General features: G+C 43.6%; 1 protein-coding gene across 6 annotated transcripts in view; it reads left to right on the top strand.

The window, feature by feature from the left end:
- The window catches only part of sox5 (SRY-box transcription factor 5), a 110,702-nt gene that overhangs the window by 10,655 nt on the left and 82,892 nt on the right, over nucleotides 1–17,155 (top strand). The window lies entirely within an intron of this gene.

Here is a 17,155-nt window from a genome sequence, read left to right as displayed (position 1 = left end):
GCCCACACACGGACACAATTAGGCTCACGAACATGCACAGATAAAATGTCAAAATGTCGGTGTGGCATGCTGGGGACTGTTTTATCCCCATATGTTGCGTTTTTAATAACGCCTGGTTTAGTCCGGCACTAGGCGATCTCTGAAAAGTGGCTGCAAAGCACAAAAATGCCAATGTTGTCAACCACCTTAATGCTAATGCTAATTAGCATATGACGAGGTGCTATAACCTTGGAAGCAGTGGATTGAACACAAGAAACTAATGGAAAACAAAATTAAAACAAAACAAAAATAATAGGGAGCAGCAATATTCTCATATTCATTTGTGTCCACATGTGTGTCCATTTTGTCTGAGCTAGACAGCAAAGTTAATTGCATCCCACTCTATCAGATGAGATGTGATTGAAAAGGCCATGATGTCCTCCACTAAGCACATAATGACTTAGTAGGGTCAAACGATAAAGACCGAAAAAAAATATCCACTACAGTGGCCTCAGGTTACTTTGTCCGACTTTTGGGGGGAGGGACAGCGAATGGCAATGTTCAAAGCTCTGATCTCAACAGTCGACACTTGGATCATCCCAAGTAAGACGATCAGCAAAACATCAGCCAAGACCTCCGTTTCAATCGGGTCCCACCATGACTCAGATCACCTCGAAGGTTTTTTTGCACTAGAGATGCCATGTGATGTCATGGCGTAAAGGTCTGTAGTAAATATCACCCCGCAACAACTTCTCTTTGTTTAACCGTTCAAAGGCCTTTCAGAAATACTTGGAAATGAAGTTGTAATATGTACATGTTGTTATTGTGAGACTTGCATTGAAACGGCCGCCTTTATTCAACTAATAAGAAAATGAATATTCCGAGCATTAGTCCAATGATAAGTGTTTAGGTTACAATGGGGGGGGGTCTTTTGCAAGTGCAGTATGCTTCGCTGTCTTTTGTATGGATCGGTATTGAAAGTGTTGATTGTATTTCACAGTGAGGGCGCGAGGACCTTGAATTAAAACAGAAAAACACCACGGTTGCATGCAGCTTGAGCTGAAGCACTCTTGAAGGCAACGTGGTGTTGTTCTGGCCCGACCCTGTGCCGCCACGCTCCCGCGTCCATGCATACGGGTAGCCCGACAATGGAAATCCGCAACGCCGGTAATAATTCCTTCCTGACCATCAAAAGCGTTATTCCCTCCATTCAATTGAAGGTTTATGGCGATTAAACATGTAAATACGGCATCCTTGATGGCGTCCTTTTGTTCCCGCGGCCTTCCTTTGGCTACATTCTCTCGAGTCGCACTCCATAATGAAGATGGAAGATTAAACAACAGCGACGAGCCATTCTATTTGTCGGGGAATTAAAGCGGCATCCATCTCTCTTAATCACCATCTTAATATCTCCTCAGACGCCGACAGAAAGCTGTTTGGCAGCTCAAGGTTAACGTGTTTTCATTTTTGAGGATGAAAAGCGCGCAGAGACGTAAACTAATCAAACAGACGTCCAAGTGGGCGAAATATCTCCTCGTGTTGACGACGACCAACTCATGCATGAAGGTGAGAATAAATATGATTATAAATTTTGGTGGTGCGAAGCTTGAATCGATCGATGATCGTTTTTGGTATTCGATTAATCGTTCGGACGGCCCATTTTCGTTTGGGATTGTCTTCACAGCTTGTCAGTATTAAATATCCTCCAATTTGCGTAGCTTACTGATTATTTTCATATTGAATCAAAATTTAAAAACAAATATCTGCAGATTTCTCAATATATTACGAAACAAAGCCGTTAAATAATGCTTGGACATTTTTTGTACTATTAATTTGAAATAGCTTCCTGTTTTGGATTATTTTGTGTATTCAAATTATTGATTAATCAACCCAATACCAGACGGATTAATCGATAAACACTCAATTCTAGGCCAACTAAGAACTGATATTGCTATTATCATACTTTGACATAGAATAAGAATTAGGGAACCACCGCCATTTTTATGGGGTTCTGTTGCTGTGACCCATGAGACATTAGACTGAATGTTGGTCATGACACACACCTGCATAAGCAAAAATATTTGGGGGGAAAATGTAGTTTGCATTGTTGTAGGCGTGAACAAGTCCACTCGGTATCAATCAAAGCAGCTCAAATGTTACGCTGGTGAGGCGTTCACCGATCGCTCAAAATGTGGGAAATGCGAAACACACGAAAAAAATTCTCATTCAAGAATATGAACGCAAGAAAATATAGGGTTATAAGGGTGCGTTTTCACGGGTGCGTTTCATATTTGGGGAATTACATTAAGTCATTTTTTGCCCGCCTTAACCGAACGTTATTTTAAGACTCGTTTACGGTTCTTTTATTGTTTTTCTGATACGTGCACTAACAAGTGGGTATCCGGGACAAGAAAACGGGACGGACCCCTATGACCTCTGCCTGGCAAACGTTGCAATTGACGACCGGAAACGCACGCCTGGAATGACCCGGCCGTTATTAATCGCGCAGCTCTTCGTGTTGTGCTAATCGTCAACATCTGACCGCTAACACATGATTAGGAGAATAATTGTCTCCAATAAAGCCTTTCATGACACAGACAGACGGGCTATTCTTTGCTGTTTATCAGGTTTGGCATTTTTCAGCCTGGATCTCCTGGGGTGAAAAGTTTGCCAGGGCAGGATTAGTCTGTTCCGTTACTGTCACACGCTTAGTGGCAAACAATACGAGTGGACAAATCTTGCCCGAGGACAATGTCGAAGTCTCCGCTGGCTCTAAACGTTCACGTTGCTTTGTTAATTCCCTTCAGCGCACGTGCGCAAGGGGAGTCCAGATCTCGATCTCCTAAACGGCAATTGTCTCCTGGTCTGAATATGGCTTACAGTAATTTAGCGCTTTAGGGGTTTCCTTCTCTGCCTACTTCCTGTGCATACCAAATTAAAAGCCACCTCGCTGTAATTGGACAGTCATATCGGTGGACCGCCGCTGTTATAAATCAGTTTTATCATTCATGCAGAAGTCAATTGTGAAGAAAAATGCGTTCCTGTTCCAGGTGACGCTTTGACAGATGCGGAAGTGTTTCTGGCACCGAATGTCAGTATATGATGGCAAAAGTAGACCCGAGCAGCCACCCAAATAATAAAGACGCAGTCTCTCCTCCCTTGACTCTCTGTCCCTCTCGCTCTGGGAGTCCGGAGAGGCCTGGCCTAATTGAGCTGGCCTCAGGAAGCCCATCATTAGCCCTGCTGCTCTGGTCACACATGGTCACCAGATGTGAGTCCAGCCACAATGGAATGCCGAGTGCCACTCGGTCTTCTGTCTGCCTCCCGCTCGCTCTACCCGGCCTAATAAACTGCCTTTTGTTTCTGTGCCGCCATTGTCCGTTTTAGCTCAACCGCTGTCTGACATGAGAGGAGCCATCGAGTCTTGAATGAGAGGCTTTGTATGAACAGAGACACGCCGCATTGAGAGTTTCTTGAGGATTCGAATGCACTCTGTGGGCATTTCGATTCTTTTTTTTTATCCGACCCTCTACCTGGAGAACCCCCACGGTCAAGAAATAAGAGACTAGTTTTGGTTGAATGAGTTAATTTGAGCAAGTTATGCGCACCCGATGATGGTTAAGTCGATGTTAAAACTGATTCAAAATCAGTATAAATGATTGTTATCTGAATATTTTCCACAATTTTCTTAAACACTTTAAATAAGTGTTTGGTATTAAGATCACAATCATCCAAATCGGCTGGTGAGAAATTGATATTACTTTTCGGCCATATCACCCAGCCCTACGATTGGTGTAAAACTGATACAAAAAAGGAGAAAATTAAACATTTAAATACCTGAATCTTCAAATCATTTTTCCCCAAAGTCTGCTAGCTTAATGCTGGTATAGCGTTTATTAATCGCCAGAGTAAAACAGTGTTAGTCAAGATGCATGATACTTGAGATTTTAGTATCAAACTTCACCAAGTGCCAATATCGCCGATACTGATACCAATACCAAGTAGTTTTCAGTTCAAATTGCATTATGCTAGTTTATGATATTGAATATCACGTTTTATTCATCAAATTAACTTTGAACTATGTCGTGATATTATTGAAATTCTACAAAAAGGCAGATGATTTAATAAATCAATAAATAGATAAATATGGGAACATCCATGCAGGCACGTGGGAGCACATGCAACCCCACACAGGAGACTGGAATCAAAGCAGGATAACGCCTCAGCAGAACTGGATTTAAAAGTACATAACAATCAATAAACCTCCAAAACAGTGTTAAAGGATACAGAAGGATATATTTTGAACTCTAGTAATGTCTTTTAAGCGCTTAGGGGCTGCGTTTGCGCACGCATGCGCGTGCAGGGTTTAAACAGCGGACACATGGCCAATACGCGATACATTTCGACGGCTGCCCTCATTTGAGACAAATGTAATTATCTCGCCTGGCTGGCTTTTTTCTTATTATTGAAAAGTTAAGTCGCTAATCTGCGAAGTTGTTTCTCAGCTGAATTAATTCAATTATGTGCCGACGCGAGTGGCTATCACGGTCCTGACGTCTCCGTCCACGCGTTTCGCTCGGCGCTTGTGTAATGTCATGCATATGTGAGCGTGTGCCGATATTAGCGTGGATTAGCGTGTTTGTGACACTCGGCGCGCATATTTGCCTGTATGTGAAAATAAGTGGGCATGGAAGCCATGTTTTTCCAACTCCCACTGGATCAAGGCCTTTTTATAATCCACTGAGCCGACATAATTCCACCTCACTTACAATGGATTTGTCCCCGCTTTGTCTCCTCATTATTGTTCTCATTCACATGATAAGCTGCTTCATGATTCCATTAGCGTTGTGTCTGCTTCCATGAGCAGTCATTTTTCAACTTCACCGCTGTGGGATTTTTAACTTTGTAACCTCTTCATTTCTTATTGTTGTTCAGGCTGGAGGACAGTGGTGGAAAACTGTCAATTATTATCCTCATTGGAAAACAATGTGTAAGTCACTTTCACTCATTTTGCACATCCCCGCCCTTTATGGTTTGTAATACAATTTCTGTCTGGATGGCAGAACAAGTAGACGGATGGAATTTTTGTTTTATTTTTACAAGACATAGGGAAGCAACTGGATATTACCAAATAGGTTTACTTTTATACTTGAGTTGTACAGCAATCAATAATTGTTTGGTTAGTATAATTGCATCATAAAAGCTGGACAAACAGACTCAGAGACAGACTCGGAATAGCAACAAAACAGCAGCTGATGGTGAGTGGTGAGCACCTCACAGCTAAGGGAGCTGAGTTTAATTCCAGCTGGCCTTTCTGAGTGGAGTTTGCATGTTCTCCCTGAGCCCGCGTGGGTTCTCCCTGGGCACTCCCGCTTCCTCCCACGTTCCAAAAACATGCATGGCAGGTGGATTGGACATACTAAATTGTCCTTAGGTGTGACTGGCTGCGTGAATGGTTGTTGGTCCCAGTGTGTCCTGCGATTGGCTGGCGACCGGTTCGGGGTGTCCCCCGCCTACTGCCCCAAGTCAGCTGGCATAAAGATTGCCAGGATAAGCAACTACACAGTAGAAAATGGATGCAATATAGTATTAATTGAATTATTGTTAAGATTATATTAAATTGCACTAATCACAGCAGTGCTACCAATTTAGTTGTATACTTGTGTACCATGACAATGCAGGCATTCTGTTCTATTCTATAATTGTAATTTTTCCTGCAAAAAGTGCGAGAGGTGTTATTTATTGATTAAATCCCCCACCAAGTTGCATTGCTGGGCCCGAAAAAAAAAGAAAGTAGTTAAAAACAACTATCAGACAATAGCTCGTTTTTCCAAAGAATAAAGCTTGGGAGTTTTTAACCTTACTATAGTAGTGTCTATTGATCAAGAATGGATCCATAGCACTCTGTACTGTAGACTAATGCAACTTCGACCCAACTTCCAAAGAGGCTGGAAGGTGTCAAAAGAGGAGAGAAGATGATCAGAGCGAAGGACCGAGATGAGAACGAGACAAATGAGGTGCGCGTGCGGCGCTCGACGCGCATATGTTGCCAAACACGAGACGCGGTGTGAGGAGACGGGTCTGCCGCGCAGGAGGGAGACTAGTTAAGTGTAACACGTCGAGCCCTGTCAGGTAATTACACAACGTCTCCACGCTGATGTCTAATTAGACAGCTCCGATGGGAGTCATATGCGCCGTGTTAATTAAGGCACCCAGTCTGGGACTTACTTCACACGTATAAACAGTGACAAACACTGCGCTTGTGAATTTGTGTGGGATGCAATCACTTTATAGTCGCTTTAGTAGCTCAACATTTGGACGGGAGACGTCCCCAGTAGGTAGAACAACTACACTTTGTTTGCGTTTCTCTACAAGTCCCATCCGCTGGTACGGCATCAGTCAAAGGTTTTGGAAACACCCTGTTAATTGTTTATCTCTTAATCTTCGATTTCATGATTTGAGAAAAAGCAATTGTAAATGAATATGAACTTTTTCAAGGATAATTTTCAAGATTCAAGAGATTTGTTGTCATGTGTGGGAACAAAACACAATTCAATTCTTATTCTGTTCGCTTTCTCGAGCAGGCTTGCATTCCACACGATAGAGCAAATAATAAAGCAGGCAAAATGGCAAATAATTGATGAATCAGATATAAACAAAGTCTTAAATTGACACCAAATCCCAGAGCATTCCATTAACCCTTGTCTGACCTCACTGCCACTGTTTTATGCTTGTTTTATGCACTTTTCTTTGCTTTCTCACACTTTAGGTCACATCAAATCAGAGGGAATGGGTGGTTCCTTCCTAACGTAACAAAAACTGTTTCATGTTACCTAACCACTCCAAAAAAAACAAAACAAAAAAAAAACCTATCAATTGGCTACGCATCAGCCACATATTCTACAAAGTGCAAACTCCAGGCACAATAATAAACATACTGCTAAATGAATACCTCTTTGCCAATTTGAAATCATCCTATCAAGCACTATTGTCTTTGTAGTGACACGCAGCATCAGGGATTCTCCTCACCGCGTGTATCTCTAAATGTAGCTCTGCTAATTACAGCCACGTAAATCAGCACTTGTAATTATGCTAATTAGCCCGCTAACTTCCTCTCCGAAGCCGACACAAACAAAGGCGACACTATCGGATGATGCGGCGCGTTAACGAGCTTGTCAACTTATTTGACACGCGCTAATTACTCGGCGGGATTCTGCGTGTTGAGGAGGGGCGGGGCATAGTTGGTTTTAAGGATTGCGTCACGCGTCGCCTGTGACACACCGGCCGTTTGTAGTGACACCAATGAGATGTGTTTTCTTGTGCTCAGCTTCCATTTGCGTCCCACGTGACTCTGCAGTTCCCGTTTCGATTTGCAATGAGCTTGAGAACTGAAAGTTCGATAGGGTTGAAAGATGTCTGCCATAGGTGACATTGCATGACTCCTTCTTGTGACTGACTCCAAATAATTTAATAATTTTGTTGTCCTTTGTCAAAATTGATTAATTTCATTTGAATGACATGGTTAAAAAAGATTTAATCCGCAATCTCGGTTTTATGCTTAGATAGTATATCGTCCTGAGACACAGCCTGTCCTCTCTTGTGTCCCTTTTGTCTCAGCAAGGCAGCAAAAAGAAACGGAAACGTGGGACCTCATTAGAAAGACCTTTAGCGCTGTAGCTTCAATGAGCCGAAAGATAAAGACCAAAAACTGTTGAGAGGATTTGTACAGTACTTGACTCTTTGGAGCTACCCTACTAAGTCCTATAGTGTGTTCAGCTGAGGACCTTGAATGGATTTCGCCCGCGTTCCACCATTTTACTCTTAGTCTGATGCTGCCAATCACACAAGCTCAAATGTTGCTCTGTGCATGACTACCACCTGCTGTTTACCTCCATCCTCTCCCTCCCCGCCGCTTGTCTTCTTTCTGGATTTTTCCCTGAACTGAATTTGAGCAAAGGAGACCGCCTGTTGGATTCCTTACGATCGGTCCAGTATCTCGCCCTTTTGCGCCCTTTTGGCTTGCCTCCCCTTCTTCCTCTCTGTTCAGTATGCGCTGCTTAGGGGGCATCATTACGGAGCCTGTATTTGAGTCATTTTGATTTAAGCAGCCAGACAATGGCCTGTTGATTGAAGCAACCAGAAGGCAGACAATAGGGTTCTATGGCACATAATGCGCCACCATTTTTTCTGAGCTCCCCGCTTTCAGAAAAGGGCCCCGGCTCTCCATTGTGCCTCTCACGGAGGGAAAGGGGGAAAAAAAAAACGGTGCTTGGGGAGGAGGAATATTTTCCCGCGGTATGTCATTATTTTGCAAATTTCTATTATCTCATCATGTTGTCTTCATTGTAATTGCAGCTAATTAGGAGGCTAGTTAGGAGCCCGGGCTTTGAGGCTGGTTCTGCTGCTGAAAGGAGCCCACCGATTATGGCCCCGACAAGAGAGGAAGCGGGAGAAAAGGGGAGATTAATGCTGTTACCCAGGAGACACTGGCTTCCATCTGCGGGGAACAATGCAGTTTTGTTTTCTCCGGGATCCTGCGCAGATCAACAGAATGGGCTCGAGCTCGGCTTGGCGACAATGCCCATTTCTGTCTTTCGGAGGTTTTTTGGGCAAACCCCCACCCCCACCCCGTCCGTCCCCGCCTCACCTACCCCGTGGCTCTCCTCCGTCCTTCTTGCCACCTTTTCCCTCTGTTCAGCGAGCCCTGACTAAAAAGCTTAGCGGCCCTCAAACTGACTGAGAGCTCGCACACACCCCCCAGTATTCCCAGTATCACATGAAAGCGACAAGATGCATGGCTGTAGTTCCCAGGTTGTGGGAGGTCGTGCCCCTGTCACACAGAGCGGCAAGGTTTTAGTCCTCAATCCCTTGGCGAGCTCCAAAGCACTTAATGAAATAATATACTCTGTCGCTTTGGCTCTTTCTTCTTCCCGTCGCGCTGTAAATGCAACCTCCCCCCCACCCCGCGGAGGAAGGCCCCTTTTCCAAGTGCAGGGCCCCGGGGCCCCTAGACACCTCTTTTTCTGCAGCGAGTAGGGGGATACAATGGTAGCCGGAGCCCTGCTCGGTACAGTACAAACAGAGAGCTCAAGCAGGGCCCGGAGAAAATGAAAGGCCTTTGTCTGCCTTTGTCGGGACACGGAGAAAGCGGGAGAGCGAGCGCTTGTGGATCAAAAGAGACAAAAGGGAAACAGATAGAGAGAGGAAGGAGACAGCGAGCTTGTGGATCACATGACTCGCTAGCATTGTGATCCAAAGTGAGGAGCATCTCTCCATCTGGCCAGAAACGAGAGGGAGAGAAAATGAGAGAAAGTATTGAGTAAGTGCCAGCGACATCTGCTCCCGTGGGCACAACAATAAAACTCCCTGTAGATCAGCCTCACAGTTACTTTCAAAGGCGCCGATCCATAACGGCTTCCTCGCTGATCTGTGAACATTCGCCGGTTTTTGATTCGCTTTGAGAGACGCCCGGTCTATTCGCCATACCGCCTATGCTGATCTCCAGGCGCGACGGCTTCCAAACGCCGCTTGATTAAAGACCGATGTTACTTGCGGTGTAGCGTTACTGGTTTTGACTACGTATGACTGTAGCCGGGTGGCGGTGAGTTCACCTGCCGCGTAATCAAAAGATATTCATAGTATCGCCAATCAGACAACTTCTAATTGGTTAAAACCAGGGGGATCCAAAACGGATCTTTGAGGGCCGCCATCCTGCAGGTTTTTGATATTTCCCTCCTCCGAGACACCTGTTTCAAATGATCAGGATCGTTATCGGGCTTTTGCTGAGCTTGCTGATGAGCGGATCATTTGAATCAGGTGTGTTGGGAGGACGCAAACATCAAAAACATGCAGGATAGCCGCGCCCCCCCGGGACCGGGTTTAAATCATATTTCTTAACAGAGGTTAGCGTGTTAAAATCTGGATTCAGTCTACTATTTTGTCAAAGGTATCCTCGGGGTTCAATCCGACTCCAGTTTGCCTTTTGTTATATCTCGTTTGTAAGATCTTAAATTGCGTTTTACCTGCAAATGTGTCAAATCGTCGACATTCACCTCCTCATCCGCATCGGGGTTGTCTACCAACCAGTCCAGAGTCCAGCCCGACTGATTTAGTCAGCTGACAACCTTCAGAGAAATTTGATAGATGGATGACTAATCCACATTAAAGGCTTTAATTTAATTCAAAAAGCGGCATTTGAACTTTCACACTCACAAAGTCCCTGACACTTAAAATGTGAGAGGGACATTCCCAAATCAGGTCCCATAAATCCAATATTAGGCGAGAATACATTTGCAGGGTTTTCCCCCATTAGTTTTTCTTTTTTTTTATGTTCAAGTTTATTGATGCCACACTCGGTTATTCACATGATTGTCTGTTACAAACAATGAGAAGTTTTGTACTGTATTGTTGAATGCCGCTTAATAGCCCAGCCTCCTGTTTTTGGATGGCGTTTCTGCCGTCAACAGCTTGTTGATTAAACCTCTTCCGCATCCATACCATAGTTACTAGAATAAATACATTCAAACTGAAAACGAATGCGTGGCACTGATATGATAAATTGTTCAAGTTTATGATCAGGATTCTGATGAAAACGCCGTCGTATCTAACAAATGATTTCTTGGCAAAAGACGGCTTTCTCAGCAAATGGATGCTTGAATAGAAAAAGGCTTTTTTTTGTCTTCCAATTGGCGTTTGAAAAGTTAGAAGTGAATAGTTGTGAACTACCTGCATGTAAAGCAAACACAAGTAAACTTTAATCAAACGGTTGGAGATCCGAGCAGATTCTGAGCGAGCGCAGACAAGGTAATCTGTGTCGCTGGGGGACGGCGGCGTGCCCCCTGGCAGCGTTTATCTCTACGATGGAAAAATCCCTCCCATCGCGTTTAATGCGCAGTCAAAGTGGAGAGGGTGAAAATCTTCTTCCCTAATTTTGCATGTCATCTCCCTCCAAAACGCTTCAAAGCCGAGGCCCTTGCCAAAGACTTCCTCTCGCCGCCTTCTCCCGCTCCCGGAGTCGCCGTCGTCACCGCCGCTCCGCGCCAGGAAATCGCTTCTAAACAGGAGCGCGCCACGTCGCGAAGAAGGCTCGAGAGTTTTACTTTCAGATGTCACTCCAATTGCGCACATCTGCGAGGCGCCGTGCATCTGCTCGCCTCGGCGCCGATTGAAGCGAGGACAGAAAACATCCTCATTATCTCGGGCGGCGAGCGAGCCGGGCTCCCCAACAGCCCTTTTAATACGATCGCTCACATCAAATCTGGCCCGCTGCATTGCTGCCAATCAGCCTGACAATAGCGCCGCCATTGTTTAAACATCCGTTAAGTGCTGTAATACAATAATTGACTGATACTTTTATTGCCGGATTTGCTGTACTTACTATTTGAAGTTTTTTATCTTGAAAAAGAAACTGCACTAAAGTCAAGTCGCACAGACGCAGGACTATTTTTAAACAATAATTTGACTGCGGGGCGAACATATTTCAACAAATATGGCTGCCGCTGCCACCCCGGGGGCGGAATCCCCAAAGAACAAGCGCACTTTTAATTCCCTTTCGTTTGCACATGCAGTTTGGGCCGTCTAAATGTGCTATTCACAATATTGCACCAACAAAGATTGGCACCTCTTAGATGGAATGTATGTAATGTAATACGGTACGTGTAATATGGTACTTGAACTACGCTGGGGTTTTAAAGCGTTAATTATGATTTACAAGGGTAAAGTTGCAAGCGTTGGAACGGAACACATTCGTAACTGTAGGACTGCCCGTAGGTTTAAAAATAATACATTGAAATGATAATTCGGTGCATCTTATACACTGAATAAACCATGAGTTTTCCTTTTTGTGGGGACGAAAAAGTGAAATAACGTAATCTCCATGTAAATCCTTCAATTTTTACATTATTTCAGTTATCAATGTATTGAAATTTTTCACAACACCTTGTTGGAAATTTTGATATGCAATACACGCTCCAATTTTGAATTTTTTTCCAATTTATTAGGAGACAAGGTGCAAAAACCACAGATTTTTGTAAAAGAAAGCGTCATTTTACCGAATAAATCAGGAAACTGTTTTTAAATCTACAAAACAATATATTGAAGAGCTCTGGTAATAATTTGATTAAAAAATGAGTTTAAAATTTAATTCAATCATAATTATATTCTTTTAAAGTCTTGATTTGTCTTGGCATGGATCTAACCAGTCTTTTAATTTTTGATTGTTTATCAATGAAGTTTTACCGATTTAGCTGATTGATATGTTGACATTCCCTTTAGCGCAGCTCCATCTAGTGGGCGCATAAATACTGTAGCTTCTATTCCATGCGCCGTATAATGCGGTGTGCCTTATATTTGAAAACAGTTTTAAACCAGGCAATTTGTTGATAATCCGCTGCTATTTATAGTCCAGAAAATACGGTAAAATCCAACAGCATGTAATCATTTGCATAAAGTCATTGCCACTCAAGCACCACAAACTGAAAAAGTGCAATTTTTTATCTGGTCTGTGGTGGAACTCCGGTTTAACGCAAACGTCCCAACCAACTCATCAATCAGTTGGTTTGCTTTTATCTGAACTCGTCCACTACAGCTGACCAGAGCCTTGGCTTCTCACCCTCACTGACCGATCATAAGTGGTCACCATTCAAACGGCCGCTGGCGTTTAATGGCCCGCGTCGCCAAGGAACCAAATGTTTTCCCGTCCGCTGCAAGTCGTCACACCTTCTGACTCAATGCGGCTGGAATTTCCAAGAAATGTAACTTTTCAAACACCAACTGAAAGGTACAACTCCGCTTCCATTATGTCGACCTCAGGAATGATTTCCGAGCAACGGGCGCAGAGACGAGTATGAATGGATTCGTATAAAAGGGGGGAGGTGTTCCATCCCCGGCCAGCTGACTTTCATTTAGTGTGCTTTTGCGCCATTAACAGGCAGGGGTCAGCAGGGGTGAGGTCGTTCACCATGTTTAATAGCCGCAGAATGGACTGCGGACATCGTAATAGACTGATAACAAACAGAGCCCGGGTTACTTTTGGGGAAATGGGAGGTGGAAGGGAAGGAATGACTCGCAATGGGTTCAAAGAAAAAGTTTGTGTGTTTAGCCGGGATTATGTAGTATTTTGACTTGATTATTTCATTACAATTTCAAAACAAATTGATTTAAAAAAAAGGATTTTAACAGACCAGAATTGGACCGATCCGCTTGGTTATAGACTACCAAATATTAGGCAAAAAGAACTATTAAATTTGTTACAGAGAGAACACTTTACTACCCCATCTGTAACTCATGGTATTATTACGTATATTTTATTATGTAGACAAAACCAATGCGATGGATCCAGTTATCCTGGATTCAAATCATAGATGTAACGATACGCTGCAGTAGGATTCAGAAGCAGAACTTCCGACGCATAGTTCATTTCTTTTATTTGTAACCAAAAACAAAGCAGGATTGGAGCATAAATATCCGAAGGAGAGAAACTGACAAAGATATCACAAGAATTCAATTTATATACTAGGTAAAATAAAGACCATATATGGCACGCTTTTGGATAATATATGACCTTTGCGAATGGCCTTTCGCCGCCATTAGCATTGCACACGGACTATTCATTCACGTCGTGACAATCGCAGATATCGATTGGTTGAAAACACTACTAACTACCAACCATATCGGTCCAATGTCACCAATTTCCCGGTAAATTCGAGCAAACTATGTTCGGAGTGAACTCTCTCCCTCATTACTTGGTGGAATAACTTATGCATACGAGACAAACAGCGCCACAAGCAAATTAGGCATCACCTTATTGCCTTTACGACGCGAATTCATACATCAAGAAAGCTATTTTTTTTTAATGATACATGATTCAAATGTTTTTATGTAAATGCTGTTCTAATTAGATGAAAAGTGAGAGAAGTTAGTCCCCCGGTAGGCAATTGACAACATTAGGTAAAAGACAGAGGAGAATCTGAACTTGTGGCGGGGCTAAATGATGGGATTGTGTGTGTGTGTGTGTGTGTGTGTGTGTGTGTGTGTGTGTCCATGGTCTAATGACGACGCTGTCTGCAGAGAGTGAACACAGGAGGGAATTAGTCGTCATTGCATATCAAAGGCTAAGCCATTAGGGATTCATGGTAGGGTCTTCCTAATGAGAGAGGGGGTACCGGTGTGTGTTTTGTTTGTTTAGGTCACGTCCTAATCACACTTGGACACACCTTCACAATGGCCCGCTTTTCGATCTCGCAAAAGGTGCCCCGAAAGAGCGCCTTGGTAGACGAAAATTGGAGTGGCGCGCGCGGCGCTGCCAGGACCCTCTGGCAGGCCTCGCCGCGCCTCTCACCGTGGCACGGCGTGGGCAGAGGTGCCAGCGAGAATCCCGCGGCTTTTGTGTGACGCGCCGGATCGACGCCAGGGCCCGTTTGCACGCACGCAACGCACAATGCGCACCCACCTCCACATCTTCTATCACTTCCTCACCTCCCGTACCAATTATATATCTCGAGACGTTCCCGTGCGTTTGTGCGGTCGCGGGGAGCGATTGGCGATGCCCTCGGTGCCATCTGCGGCGCCAACCCCCTCAACCTCCCACCCGTCCCACTCATCACAAGGGTGGGCTTAACCATCTGTGTGCCAGTGTGTTCCCACAGTGAGAAAAAAAGGGAGGGGGTAAAAAAAATTGAACGCACAAATACACTTTAGGTGCGCGGGATGTTTATATAAAATCGTAGGTCCGTGGTTATAACAGGAAATCACGGATATAATATGACGGTTTTTATATGGCAACACAAGTATTTTTAGTTAAAATACTTGTAGGCACAATATACTGTATATACTGCGCAGTATATCTACTGGGGGTGAAATCTTGAGGTCCTTTTTTTCTTGTTTCGGAGAACACTTTTTCATGTACACGTCGGAAAAAATGTCAAGCCAATGGCGACAATTTTTCATGCGCGGCCTAACAGTAAAATTGAAGGCCGACTTCAAAATAAACCTTTGTTTACCAACTATTGTATGTATTGTTCCTAGCATGGACTTCCGATTTTAAAAAAACAAACATGAAATTATATTTAATCATCAATTCACAGCACTAACAAATGAATTCTTGAAGGTGGTATTGAAATACCATATAAACCTGTTGCGAGTGTTTACCAGTGACTTTGTCTCCATTATAGCTACGTCTAGCATAAATTAGCCGCTAGCTAGCAGTGCTTGATTGCTTCATCTTGCCTGGTGTAAATAACTGTGCATTTTGACACAGTTGCCGTTCCTACTGATCACATTTTAACAAAGCTTGCTGACTCAAATGTGCTTTTTGAGCCAGCAAATTTTTCCTTGAGCAAAATTTATGGGGAGAGATTTGGAAATGTATTTGATTTCCTAAATTAATGGGTTTTTTTTAACCTGAATACTATTTGAGTCAGATTTTCTGTAGGATACTGTTACGTCCCCAATTTGTACGTTTTAAAATCCTATAAAAAGCGCCACAAGACACAATCTTAGGACCACACTGATCTGCAGATTTTTTTTCCCCTAATATGTAAGATCAGATACAGATAAAACATCAAACGATGGTTACTCAAGTCCTGTTTTCCAAACAACCAGATTAATATATAACATCAAACATTCTTCCATTTGATATCTGACCTAATGATGCTTGAGCCATAAATTGTATTTAACCCCAGAAAAGGTCAATTATTACATAAATACCCAATTATATCCTTTTTTTTCAAACATGGAAAGGATTTGATTATCCACACTGGTTGGGTTGACCGCTGCAAATGAAAGCCGTAACGCGGCGTTTGCCGGTTGACATACCGCAGCACGGTGTACCTGCGGTGACGGTTAATGGTGTGAAGTCAAAGTGGAAGGCCTCAAAGGGATGCGGGCCAACCGCAAAGTCGAGACCGCAGTCTGATGTAAATATTCATGTAAATATTGTCAACACCATAAGGACGCGGTGACTTGCGGTGGAGTAATGATGGCGAGTGGGTGTAGGCTGCATGCTGCTTAACGTGGGCAGCCACCTTGTGTGATGTTTGGATGTTTAGGGAAGGTAAGAATACTTCTTTATTCTTTTTTTTTTTGTTTGTTTTTACTGTGCATTGAATCGATGTCTCGCAACTTGCATCTAATCGTCTTTCTTCCCGCATTCTTATACTTATATTGTTCCTTATCGGGCCTGGCTTGATGAAGGAAAGAGGTACTCTTGCATATATGCGATAAGATTAGATTTTCTGTGACATAGAGAAAATGGAAGTGGATTATTTAGTTTAAAAAAAAAAAAAGATGACAGAATTAAATTAAAACTAGTGGGCGTTATTGTTAAGCGCGGAACAGTGGGGGCTTAAATTCATAGGCTCAGCATAGCCCCCAGGCAGTGGATAGCACAATCTCTTCTCTCTTGTTCTCACCAATAGTCTTAAAAAACATATAAACAGCCTTCCAGGACCACAAAGCCTGTGTAGAAAATCAGCAAAAGATTTCCCTCCTCATTCCAGCTTTTTTTTTTGCGTCTGTTCCCTCACGCGTTGCCCTATTCCCTGAGAGCAAGTACACACGGCGAGGGTGGGGGTGGCACTGCCAGGGCGCATCAATCCAGGGTTGAGCTTGTGCCTTGACGCGGTGAAACACAAAGTGCGGAGATTTGGTGCATAAACATGTGTGCTCTTAAAAAAAAAGGAAAGAAAGAAAGAAAGAAAACGGGCTGCTGTAAAAGCGAGCGGAGATGGGGGGGGGGGGGGGGATGCTGCCAAATCCCCTCATTCAGCCCGAGACTGAAAGAGGCAACATCTTGACAGCTTTGAGATGTGTGTGTGCGTTAAGTGTGTGGAGGGAATTGGAGAAGTACAAATAAACAGCAAAACAAAGCGCCGGTACTCCATAAGTACGCTTCAGTTGGGTTGATGAACATCTCTATGATCACAGAAACCATTTGATAATTGGGAGACCCATTGCTGAAAGTTAGAACTGCAGCGCTTGCTAGTTTGTAATATGATAAAAAAAAAAAACTGACGAGGGGTCATTCCGTGTCATTTCACGCAAATCCCAAAAACATCTCCGCTGGCATCGCTTCAGTTTGCTTGATTTTTATCCTATTAGCGCCTTGGTTTGCGCCTCCTAGCTCAGACGGTTTTTAAGTTACGGCCTTTAAAACTTTAAGTTCAGCGCCCACGTTTGG

Source organism: Hippichthys cyanospilos, chromosome 22, assembly GCF_059441005.1.
Source record: "Hippichthys cyanospilos isolate Australia breed blue-spotted pipefish chromosome 22, RoL_Hcya_1.0, whole genome shotgun sequence".
In the NCBI taxonomy this organism is placed as follows: Eukaryota; Metazoa; Chordata; class Actinopteri; order Syngnathiformes; family Syngnathidae; genus Hippichthys; species Hippichthys cyanospilos.
This window is presented reverse-complemented; position numbering and strand designations above follow the sequence as displayed.